The sequence below is a fragment of the Palaemon carinicauda genome, chromosome 7 (genome assembly GCF_036898095.1).
Source record: "Palaemon carinicauda isolate YSFRI2023 chromosome 7, ASM3689809v2, whole genome shotgun sequence".
NCBI lineage: Eukaryota > Metazoa > Arthropoda > Malacostraca > Decapoda > Palaemonidae > Palaemon > Palaemon carinicauda.
This window is the reverse complement of record NC_090731.1, coordinates 5075625-5088124: the sequence shown is the minus strand read 5'-3', so window position 1 is coordinate 5088124 and position 12500 is coordinate 5075625. Positions and strand designations below refer to the sequence as shown.

General features: G+C 35.4%; 1 protein-coding gene across 1 annotated transcript in view; it reads left to right on the top strand.

The window, feature by feature from the left end:
• The window catches only part of LOC137643820 (protein rolling stone-like), a 149279-nt gene that overhangs the window by 13877 nt on the left and 122902 nt on the right, over positions 1-12500 (top strand). Inside the window, 1 exon segment of the mRNA XM_068376516.1 lies at positions 3636-3707. The gene's annotated coding sequence lies outside the window, so the exon portion shown is untranslated.

Genomic DNA, 12500 nt, shown 5'->3' with positions numbered 1-12500 from the left:
ATGCCTGTTTTTTCTTATTTCAATTACATAATTTTAACTGTTTTTCAAAGCACAGGGGTCCCTTACACTTTTCTGTATTAATTCAGGGTGGTATATTATGCCTGTATTTTTTTTTATTTCAATTACATAATTTTAACTTTTTCTAAGGACAGGGAGCCCGTACACCTGACGCATACATGAAAGGTTAAAGGTGTCTGGTTTCATTTCCAGTTTCATCAGAATAGATGCTCACCAGAGTGTCAGCCAGACAAGCCCCGTGGTGCCCAACCAGAGCAGTGGCCTCCCCAGTAAACTGCTTAAACTCACGATCTCGGGCTTGGATCGATTTGCCGCCATGCGAATGCTAGGCGAACACGTTACCACTGAACTTTGGGGTCTTTTCAGTTTCGTTTCGCGCTTATCTGCATTCGCTTTTTTTTAAACCTCTTACCATATCTCCGCCCATAGGCGTATAGTGCCGTCAGTGCCGTCAATGCACCTCGCGTGCAGCCGTACACTGAAGGTATTACTCAGCGTATTATTAGTTTCGCTTCGGGGCTTATCTACATTCGTAAAAAAAAAAAAAAAAAAAAAAAAAAAAAAAAATTCTACTTCATCTCCGTTCCTACTTCGTTTTTACCATCTTGCTGTTCACCCTCTAAATTTCTCGTCGAACCTTGAAGCTCAAAGTCCTGAAACTAGTATAAGGAGACGAGAGTCTGAAAGTCACGCTAGAAATGATCACTGGCTATTGCAGAAAACTAGTAAAGGCTCTCGTCTTTGATAGGAACTTGAAGCCCAATGTTTGATGATAGCACAATTTATAAAAAAATGTAATTGGTGCAATTTCTATGCAATTAAATCAATCCATTATTCTCTAGTCTTGTGTAGTGGCATAGCCTCTGTACCATGGTCTTCCACTGTCTTGGGGTAGAGATCTCTTGTTTGAGGGTACACTCGGACTCGCTATTCTATCTTATTTCTCATCTAATTTGTTATGTTAAAGTTTTAATAATTCATAAAGGAAATATTTATTTTAATCCTGTTACTGTTCTTAATATATTTTATTTGTTAATTACTTCTCTTGTAGTTTATGTATTTCCTTATTTCTTTTCCTCGCTGGGCTATTTTCCCTGTAGGAGCCCCTGGGCTTACAGCATCTTGCTTTTCCAGCTAGGGTTGTAGCTTATTATTATTATTATTATTATTACTAGCTAAGCTACAACCCTAATTGGAAAAGCAGGATGCTATAAGGCCAAGGACTCCGATAGGGAAAATACCCCAGTTAGGAAAGGAAATAAGGAAAAACTACAAGAGCAGTTTAAGAACAATAACAACATTAAAATCTTTCATATATAAACTTTAACTTAAAAATAACAAGAGGAAGAGAAGCAAGATGGAATAGTGTGCCCGAGTATAATCTCAAGGAAGAGATCTCTAACCAAAGACAGTGGAAGACCCTGATACAGAGCTATGGCACTACCCAAGATTAGAGAACAATGGTTTGATTTTGGAGTGGCCTTCTCCTAGAAGAGTCTCTTCTGCAATTATAAGATCATTGAATGGTTTAGTATTTAAATGCAGAAAGGGATCCTATATTATAACACATTTAGATAGGAAATATAAATTCATGATGACCTCGAGTTAAGTCATTTAGTGTAATGAATCGAAACAACTCCCGCTTTTTTAAAGACTTGAAATACCAATAATACCTCGTTATTAAGGTTAGAATTGAGATCATAAAACACCAATAATGCTTCAAGAATAGTCCTTTTTTCATAACTTCCAGCTAATAACAACTGGAGAGACTCTTCAGACAGAGAAAGAAACTTAACCCGTTTCATACTTGATATGCAATTTCGCTTCGGAATTATGGCTGAGTTCAGACATCTTTCATTAAACTCATCCGTCATTTTAATTTACATAGATTAGAGAAGTTTTTTTTTTTAATATTTCAAGTATTTTATTGAAATGTCTAATGAAGATACCTCGGTGGAAACAATTTCGCGTGATCACCATTTTGATTTAAATACATTAGAGAATATTTTTTTTTTAATTGTCCAAGTATTTTATTGAAAAGTCTAATGAAGTTACCTCGGTGGAAACTCTTGCGTAATCGCCATTTTAATCTAAATACAATAAAGAAGTGTTTTTTTTTTTTCAATTATTTTATCTAAAAGTCGAATGGAGTTTACCTCGGGGGAAACTTTTTTTGCGTGATAGCTTTTTTTAATTTAAATACATTAGAGAAGTTTTTTTTCCGTTTTTATTGAAAAGTCTCCGAGTATTTTATTGAAAATTCTAATGAAATTACCTCGGGGAAAACAATTTCACGTGATCAGCATTTTAATTTAAATGCATTAGAGAAGTGTTTTTTTTTTTTAAATATTTCGAGTATTTTATTGAAAATTCTAATAAAGTTACTTCAAGAGAAACAATTTTGCGTGATCGCCATTTTAATTCAAATACATTAGAGAATAATTTTTCTTTTAATTTTCCAAGTATTTTATTGAAAAGTCTAATAAAGTTACTTCGGGAGAAACAATTTTGCGTGATCGCCATTTTAATTCGTTTTAATTCATTAAAGAAGTGGTTTTTTTTTTTTTTTTTTTTTTTTTTTTTTTTTTTTTTTTTTTACATTTTATTGAAAAGTCTGATGGGGTTACCTTGGGGGGAAACTTTTGCGTGATCGCCATTTTAGTTTAAATACATTAAAGAAGTGATTTTTTTTTTTTTTATTGAAAAGTCTAATGAAGTTACCTCGAAGGAAACAATATGTTACATTACATTCTTTGTAGGTTAAGAATAGGAAAGTAAGAATGAGTATAAGTTGCCTCTTTAAAATAGACAGGTTATATGTTATATGGTTTAAAGGTTTAAAGGTCGCTCATGAATGGCAGAGGCAAGGGACAGTGACATTGCCCTATCAAGCAGGACAATGCCCTAGAGACTGACCATATATATCATATGATCAGCGCCCAAGCCTCCTCTCCATCCAAGCTGGTACAGGGAGGGCCAGGCCATGGCTGCTTATGACTCTGCAGATAGATCTATAGGCTCCCCCAAATCGCCCCCCCCCCCTCGCATCCTTAGCTCACAAGAATGGTGAGATTGCAGTGACCAAAGGAACTAACGAGTTTGAGCGGGACTTGAACCCAGTCGGGCGTTCACTAGTCAGGAACGTTACCACAACGGCCACCGCAATAATTTCCCAAGAGATAATTTATTGAAATATAAATCCTCTATAATTGTGGAACTAATTTTATATAGTAGTTTATCATTCTTTTAACCGTAGCCACCGGAAATAGATTGTTTATTTCTGATTTAAGAAGATTGGAATGACAAATCTCCAGATTTCTTTTAGACTTTATCCAAATCGATTTTAGTAAACAATTTTCAAGCATCTATCTCATCTTACAGTCATTTCTATTCGTTTTTTTTTTATTCTTTAAGGAAATATTTCAATGTTTCAATAACCATTTGTTTATTTGACAACCTTTCTATTGCGCAAAATTTATCTTACAATGTATTCTAATATTTTTAGAGATATATAATCATTTCTTGTTACATTCAATCAAATCTTTTATTAAATGTTGAAATTACCACTGTTTATGCTGTAATTCATTCTATGACCATTTTCTTCTTTTTGTTTCCAGATTTTGGAACTCGTTACTGCCTTGGGTGTTCCCGGAATTCAGTGATCCGCTTCGTGAAGGCTACATATGTTGGTAAGTGTTTTGCTTTTTTACTCTTGAGAGAGAGAGAGAGAGAGAGAGAGAGAGAGAGAGAGAGAGAGAGAGAGAGAGAGATTTGTAAAGGACTTTTTTTTTCATTTATTTGAATAAATATATAAAACTGTAGAAATAATGTTGTGAAACGTACACAGCTGTGACTGATAGGACGAAGTTTCCTAAAGAATAAATAGTTCGAATGTTTCATGTCCGTTTTATTATTAATATTTCACGGGATATACGATGTTGATTGAAATGATAACCTTGCAAGTCTACTTCACATATTTCCGTATGTACACTGTTTAAAAAAAAACCGTAATTATAATCGGAAATTCTCCGTAAAAAATCTACTGTTAGCCGTATTTCAGTAAAATACGGGCGACCGTAATTTTACCTTATTTTGTTATTATCTTTTACGGGTTGGTGACCGTAATATCATTCCTTTATGTCAATATCTTCGGTTTTAAAACGGTAAAAATCCTGGAATAAATGTTGCTAGACATTTACCGTTTATTTAATGTAAATCATTAAGTGTGTGGATGTATCATTACGACTAATATTTTATTCCAGCTGTTATCAAGTTGTGGAATGATCTTCCTAATTGGGTAGTTGAATCAGTAGAACTTCAAAAGTTCAAAGTTGGAGCAAATGTTTTTATGTTGACCAGGCTGATATGAGTCTTTTTATTTTTTATACATGACATATCTGTTTTTGACGTTGTTAATAGTTTATATAGGACATATCTGTTTTGACGTTGTTACTGTTTTTAGAATGATATATTGTTAATTTATTCTCTTATTTATTTCCTTATTTTCTTTCCTCACCGGGCTATTTTTCCCTGTTGGAGCCCTTGGGGTTATAGCATCTTGCTTTTCCAACTAGGGTTGTAGTTTGGCGAAGCTACGAGCAATGGTTTTAGCCTTCTGGAAGGGTTGTAAACATTATAGAGTCTAATCAAAGATCTGGCAGTGATTTCAGCCTAGAAGAGCCGGTATCCATTTAATTCCAACTTCGTTTTGTCTTTATATTACAATTATCCCCTCGCTTCCAACTTCTTTATGTATCTTTGTAGTTATTTTTTTTTGCACTTTGGCTAACATCATATCTAGGAAGTCACAGTGTTCTAGAAGTTTTATCCCAGCTGTGACCAGGCTGTGGAATGATCTTCCTAATATGGTAGTTGAATCGGTAGAACATCAAAAGTTCAAACTTGTAGCAAATCTGTTCAAACCAGCTACAAAGGCTCCCCATATTATCATTATTATTATTATTATTATTATTATTATTTACCAAGCTTCAACCCTAGTTGAAAAAGCAAGATGCTCTAAGCCCAGGGGCTCCAACACGGAAAATAGCTCAGTGAGGAAAGGAAACAAGGAAAAATAAAATATTTTAAGAAGAGCAACATTAGAATAAATATCTCCTTTATAAACTATAATTTTTTTTAACAAAACAAGAGGAAGAGAAATAAAATAGAATTTTGTGCCCTATTGTACCCTCAAGCAAGGGAACTCTAACCCAAGACAGTTGTAAGAATGTATAAATACCACCAGTTAATTAAACAATTGTTTTTCGTTTTAGTAGTGACTGTAAACTGTCCTTTATCCTTTTATATCTTTTCATCACGACGGTGTGAAGAGGAGTAGCGGCAAGGGTTATACGGGTCCCGCATGATCTGTTGAAGCGCAGCGTTGCCAGGTTGGCCTTTTTGAAGCCAAAAGCCTCAAATTTGGCCCTTTTGAAATAGGCTGGCCTTTGAGCAACATCATGAAAAAAAAGGTTGGCCTTAAATCCCATACTTTTGGCCTTTTCCACCAATAGGTTGGCCTTTTAAAACTGTAGTTGACTAGAAGTTGGCCTTTTCTATCTTTAGAAAACCTGGCAACCCTAGTTGAAGGGTCGCTGAAATTAGACAATCAATCTCAGTAAACGACTTTGAACGTGCATTCTGGTTGAGAGCTGACTGCCCTCTGTCGGACGAGAATTAAACCATTTTTTCTTTTATTTTTTCTAAACTCTTTTGTTTACTGAAGTCGGTTATTTTAGTGATTATATGTTGTGAGATTTGTCGATGGATCTTTTGTTAAAGTTTATATAGTTTGTATAAGGAATATTGATCTTAATGTTGCTTTTCTTAAAATAATTTATTTTTCCCTGTTTCCTATCCTCGCTGGGCTATTTTCCCTGTTGGAGCTCCTGGGCTTATAGCATCCTGCTTTTCCAACTAGGGTTGTAGCTTAGCGAGTAATAATAATAATAACAACAACAACAACAACAACAACAACAATAATAATAATAATAATAATAATAATAATAATTTGTTGTTTGCTGTAGATTATGATAAACGATAAACATTAATACATGATCAGAAATTGTCAGTGTATGCAACCTGTCAAAAATGACTACTATATATTTAGATAGATATGCACACACGCAATACGCACCTTCCTCTCAACAGGGTATGATTACTCCCTCTTCCCCCCTATCCGAGGGACGGGGAGAATCCGAGTACTTAGTTATACGTCTGGCAATACCTTCGAGCGTAACCGGAAATAAATACTGTATGTACAGGGTGGACAGTAAATGATTTTCATTTATTTTGAGATTACACATATATAAAATTATATTTCCTAACACAATTATTGCATTGCCAATTGAATTTTATTGTGAACAAAAATACAAAAGCAAATATAACAGATACATCAACCTATTCCGCAAACTGTCCATCTACTATTGGAACACCCTGTGTATATATATATATATATATATATATATATATATATATATATATATATATATATATATATATATACAGTATATGTATTATATATACATATATATAATATATATGTGTATACATACATACATACATACATACATACATAAATACATAACCAGACATTTGCTCTTTATTACATAAGGAAGATGATCAGAAATAGTCTATGATAGTGATACTGAAAGTATATTATGGACGAGACTTGTTGCTGTGAAATATTACAAAATGTTCAACCCAACTGTGTCATTTTTTGGTGGATGCCAAAGCGGAGTTATCTATAGTCATTTTTTTTAGCGAGGCAGATTTGCACTGACTAGCAGGGGTGCCCTTTTAGCTTTGGAAAAGTTTCCTGATCGCTGATTGGTCGGAAGTATTCGAACAAAAATACTTCCAACCAATCAGCTATCAGGAAACTTTTCCGAGCTAGAAGGGCACCCTTGCGAGTCGGTGCAAATCTGCCCCGCTAAAAAAAAAAATTGACTATAGCACATATTGCTATATTCTGCACTCTCATAAATGTGTTATAATTGCGAACAGACAACTATAGACAATTTGTTTTAATGAGACATTTGCACCGGACTCGCAGCGGTGCCCTTTTAGCTCGGAAAAGTTTTCTGATCGCTGATTGGTTAGAATTATGTTGTCCAACCAATCAGCGATCAGGAAACTTTTCCAAGCTAAAAGGGCACTGATGCGAGTCGGTGCAAATCTGCCTCGCTAAAAAAAAAATTCACTTTAGATTGCAAGTCATGATTTATAACGCTTTGAAAAGGTGTTGCTATATCATATTCTATGAGAAAGGGGAATATTTCCTTACCTCTTATCACTTTGTACGATTTGCTTTACACGTCTGCACCGAACTTTGTTTTATTATTATTATTATTATTATTATTATTATTATTATTATTATTATTATTATTATTATTATTATTATTATTATTATTATTATTATTATTACAAGCCAAGCTATAATCCTAGTTGGAAGAGCAAATTTTTAAATCAACAGTGTAGCTAGTAATAATAATAAAAACAATAATAATAATAATAATAATAATAATAATAATAATAATAATAATAATAATAATAATAGTAGTAGTATTAGTAATGGTAATAATAACAATAACAATAATGATAATAATAATAATAATGAATACTACGAGACATGCTTCAACCGAATAGAGATTATATGAGAGTCAATATTCATAAAACAAATTATCCAAGAAAAAGAAAAAGGTTTAAAAAGAGACAAATCCTTATTTGCTCAACAGCCAATCATAGAAGAGGCTACGTCAAGCGTACGAAGTGTGTCAATATAAAGAATCTGTCTTATTAAAGTCGTAATATTTATGAGCTATGTAGAGAACCATCTTCGGGGTAATACGAATTAGTAATTGCTATGATATGATAAAATCCATTGCCTATATAAAGAGGTTCAGCTGGGCTCCACAAGGGACTAGAAGAGTTGGAAGACCCAGGACTGCATGACTGAGGGCTATGAAGCGCGAAGTAGGAGATGATAAATGGAGAAGTATTGAATTAAAAACGCAAGATAGAGACGACTGGCGAAATCTAACCGAGGCCCTTTGCGTCAATAAGCGTAGGAGGAGCTGATGATGATGAAGCAGCAAGACAAGGCTCTAGAGACTGACCATATATATATATATATATATATATATATATATATATATATATATATATGATCAGCACCCAAGCCTCCTCTCCCCCCAACCTAGGACCAGGGAGGCCAGGCAGTGGCTGCTGATGACTCAGCAGATAGACCTATAGGCTCCCACAAACCCCCTAACCTTATCTCACAAGTATGGTAAGGTTGCAGACACTAATGGCACTAACGAGTCTGATCGGGACTCGAACCCCCGTCTGGCAAACGCGAGACAGAGACGTTACCAATCAGGCCACAAGAAGAGTTGGAAGACCCAGGACTACGTGGCTGAAGGCTATGAAGCACGAAGTAGGAGATGATGAATGGAGAAGTATTCGATTAAAAATGCAAGATAGAGACGACTGGTGATTAGAAGACCCAGGCCTACATGGGCTATGAAGCGCGAAGTAGATGATAAATGGAGAAGTATTAAATAAAAACTCAAGATAGAGACGACTGGCGAAATCTAACAGAGGCCCATTGCGTCAATAGGCATAGGAGGAGATGATGATGATGATGATGATGGACACGTTCGCTTCATTCTTTTTGAGTAATGGTGGTAGTTTGGTGTTTAAAGGTTTAGGGCCTAAGCACACTGGCGACTTTGTAGAGCCACAAGTGGCTGCGTTTTGTGGCGGGGATATTTTCTCCAATAGGTTCTCATTGTTTTCAAGCTTTGCCGATCACACTTGTGTCTGGCTCGCGACTGTGGCAAGCTGTCACTCGTCCCCGCCACAAACAGCGCATTTTGTGGCGGCATTTTGTGGCTGGCTGAGAGCACACTAGCGACCTCTGGCGACCACATGTGGCTGCTAATCAGATGTAGTGATATCGGTGTGGCGACCACATGTGGCCGGGTATTCAAAACATAACCACATGTGGTCGCAACTTGTGTCTCTAAAAAGTGGCTAGTGTGCTCTGGCCCGTCACTTTGCGCGGCCACTTGTGGTGCCACAGAGTGGCTAGTGTGCTCGGGGCCTTAAGGTTTAAAAGCTGTTCGGGAATGGTAGAGGCAAGGGACAGAGACATTGCCCTATCAAGCAAGACAATGCCCTAGAGACTGACCATATATAGATATGATCAGCGCCCAAGCCCCCTCTCCACTCAAGCTAGGATCAAGGAGGGCCAGGCTATGGCTGCTGATGAGTCAGCAGATAGACCTATAGGCTCCTCCTTAGCTCACAAGGATGGTGAGCTTATAGCAACCAAAGAAACTGACGAGTTTGAGTGGGAATCGAACCCCAGTCTGGCGATTACAAGTCAGGGACGTTACCACGTAGGCCACCACAACCCTGTATATGTGTCGATCTTATACAGGAAATATATTAAGCTATCAGAAGCATGCTATAAAGTATAGAACGTGAATAGTTATGCGGACGTGAGAGCATTTCTATCTTTTCTGTAATGATATTTGTTTTAATGCTGTTACTGTTCTTAAAATATTCTATATTTCTTCGTTTCTTTTTCTCATTGGGCTATTTTCCCTGTTGAAACCCCTGGGCTTATAGCATCCTGCTTTTCCAACTAGGGTTGTAGCTTAGCAACTAATAATAATAATAATAATAATAATAATAATAATACCCTGATCTGCCCACATAAAGAATATGTAAATAAATGTTAGTTTATTTGTTTTATATACGTTGCGTTTAACATTTAAAGTAATAGAATTGAAAAGAAAAAGTTTAGGGATTGAAGTCAAGCGAGTTTTAGGAAAAATCCGACAGTTTATTCTTCCACGCAATTGGTACAAGACCATGACATAACCCTTGGGAACTCCTTTCCCTATAGAAAACTCGATTGTACGTGTTTCAAGTTATTACAATCAACTGAGCTGTTTGAAGATCATTCATATCTAAGTGCTTGGAAAAGATATTCCCGTGTACATGGAGAGACACTGAACCCTCGAGATCTAATATATAGCTGTTAGAAAAGTGGAAGTTTCTGTAAATGCTGAAGTCGAGTGGATTTTCGATCCCGTGTTTGGTTAGTCAGCTTAATTACCTTCCATAGTAGGTTGGTCAGGGCACCAGCCACTCGTTGAAATGCTACCGCTAGAGGGTTATAGGGTCCCTTGACTAGCCAGATAGTAATACATTGGATCCCACTCTCTGGTTACGGTTCTTTCCTTTTGCCTACACAGACACCGAATAGTCTGGCCTATTCTTTACATATTCTCCTCTGTCCTCATACACCTGACAACAATGAGATTACCAAACAATTCTTCTTTACCCAAGGGTACTGCACTAATTGTTCAGTGGCCACTTCCCTCTTGGTAAGGGTAGAAGATACTCTTTAGCTATGGTAAGCAGCTCTTCGAGGAAAAGGACACTCCAAAATGAAACCATTGTTTTCTAGTCTTGGGTAGTGCCATAGCCTCTGTACCATGGTCTTGCATTGTCTTGTGCTAGAGTTCTCTTGCTTGAGGGTACATTCGAGCACACACTTCACTCATTTCTCTTCCTCTTGTTTTGTTAAAGTTTTTATAGTTTATATAGGAGATATTTATTCTAATATTGTTACTTTTCTTAAAATATTCTATTTTCCTTTTTTCCTTTCCTCACTGGGCTATTTTCCCTGTTGGAGCCTCCGGGCTTATAGCATCTTGCTTTACCAACTAGGGTTGTAGCTTAGCTAATAATAATAATAATAATAATAATAGTAATAATAATAATAATAATAATAATAATCCGGTTTGAGCTTTGTTAAATCTTTCTGTAAATCGGCAAAATAAAACAAAAGCATTTAGGATTTTTATAAGATCTAGGATTTTAAAATGTCTAGAAATGACACTTCTTTAAATCTGAACTGGCTCTATTCACATCGTGATTTCTGGCATTATATAAAAAATCGACAGGATTTGCCATGAGACTTTTATAATAAAAAAATAAAACATCTTCACTACAAATCATCCTTTAGAATTCCCAATCTGAATCTTTTTGCTTTCACTGCAAAAATTGTTGATTATCAAGATATACTCAGTGAAAATATGGCAATAAATCTGTTTTGCTGCTCAATAATCTTCTGTTCACTCCACCTGGAAGGATATAAATCACCAATAACACACATGGTTAGTCTATCAGGATTTGTTTCGAACCTTGGCCCATCAAGAAGCACTTATCATAAGCACATAATTCTCGAAATTTATTCACTTGGCTATCAAAATAACTTTATGGCTCAATATTTGAATATGTGAAATTCACTTAAGTTAATGCGAAAGATATCACAAACACGCACAGAGTATCAAAGATAGATTATTAATACTATCCAAGTGTTCAGTCACTCATATAAGTTGATGGATCTCAGGGTGTTTGAGGGAGATTTCTATGTCACCCCTTTCTGGACGACAGGTGTCTGGGAGCCCGAAACCGTTCAAGTATTCAACTATGGGATATATGACTGGTTTCGCTTTATAAGACACCTGTCGTCCAGAAAGGAGTGAAATAGAAATCTCTCTCAAACACCCGGACATCTACCAACATATATGAGTGACTATTTTTCCGTTCCCATTTTTTCCTTTATTCCAAATGCAGCTGATATTGTATCTGTACTTAGGCTTCCCGAGGCTCAGTAATAGACGCCATAAAAGTCGTTAGCTAAAGAGCAGAACGATGTTTGATGGCAAATCATACTTTAGTCAATATGGCCAGGCAATGGCTGCTGAGAGAGGGGGATGTTAGTTGAGGTGTATCCTTTAACAGAGCCATTTAGATCCCATTATAATAACATAGTGGAGGAACTTTTTGATGAAACTTTAACTCTTGATAAGACATGTAAATTAATCCATGAGATTTTGATGGTGCACAGTTAATGTCATAGGCCGATTCATCTTTTGTTTTCATATTTGCATATTTTTTCTGTGTTCTTTAATTATATTTTTATTGTATGGACTATAGTTGTTTGATAAAGAATAATTGTAAACATATAATGTGGCCATTTTGTTATACAGTACGTTATCTATATATGGTAAAACTTTGTAGCTGCGGTCAATAAATTATCTATATATCTATCTATCTATCTATCTATATATATACAGTATATATATATATATATATATATATATATATATATATATATATATATATATATATATATATATACATATAAGCATCAGGGTGTGGAGGGAGGCCGTTTTAAAATCGCATTCTGTATAGCAAACTTTTTTATTATTATTAATTAACATTATTAATATCATTGATAACTTTTGGAATTGAATTATTCGTACGTTTAGGTTTTCCCGAAGAGAATCTATCTTCCAATGCTAGACTTTGATCAATCAAAATTGTAGATTTCACGCTCAAAATCTCTCTCTCAACGTATTCCAACGTGGTCTATATGAAGGAAACTTATTCCTAGC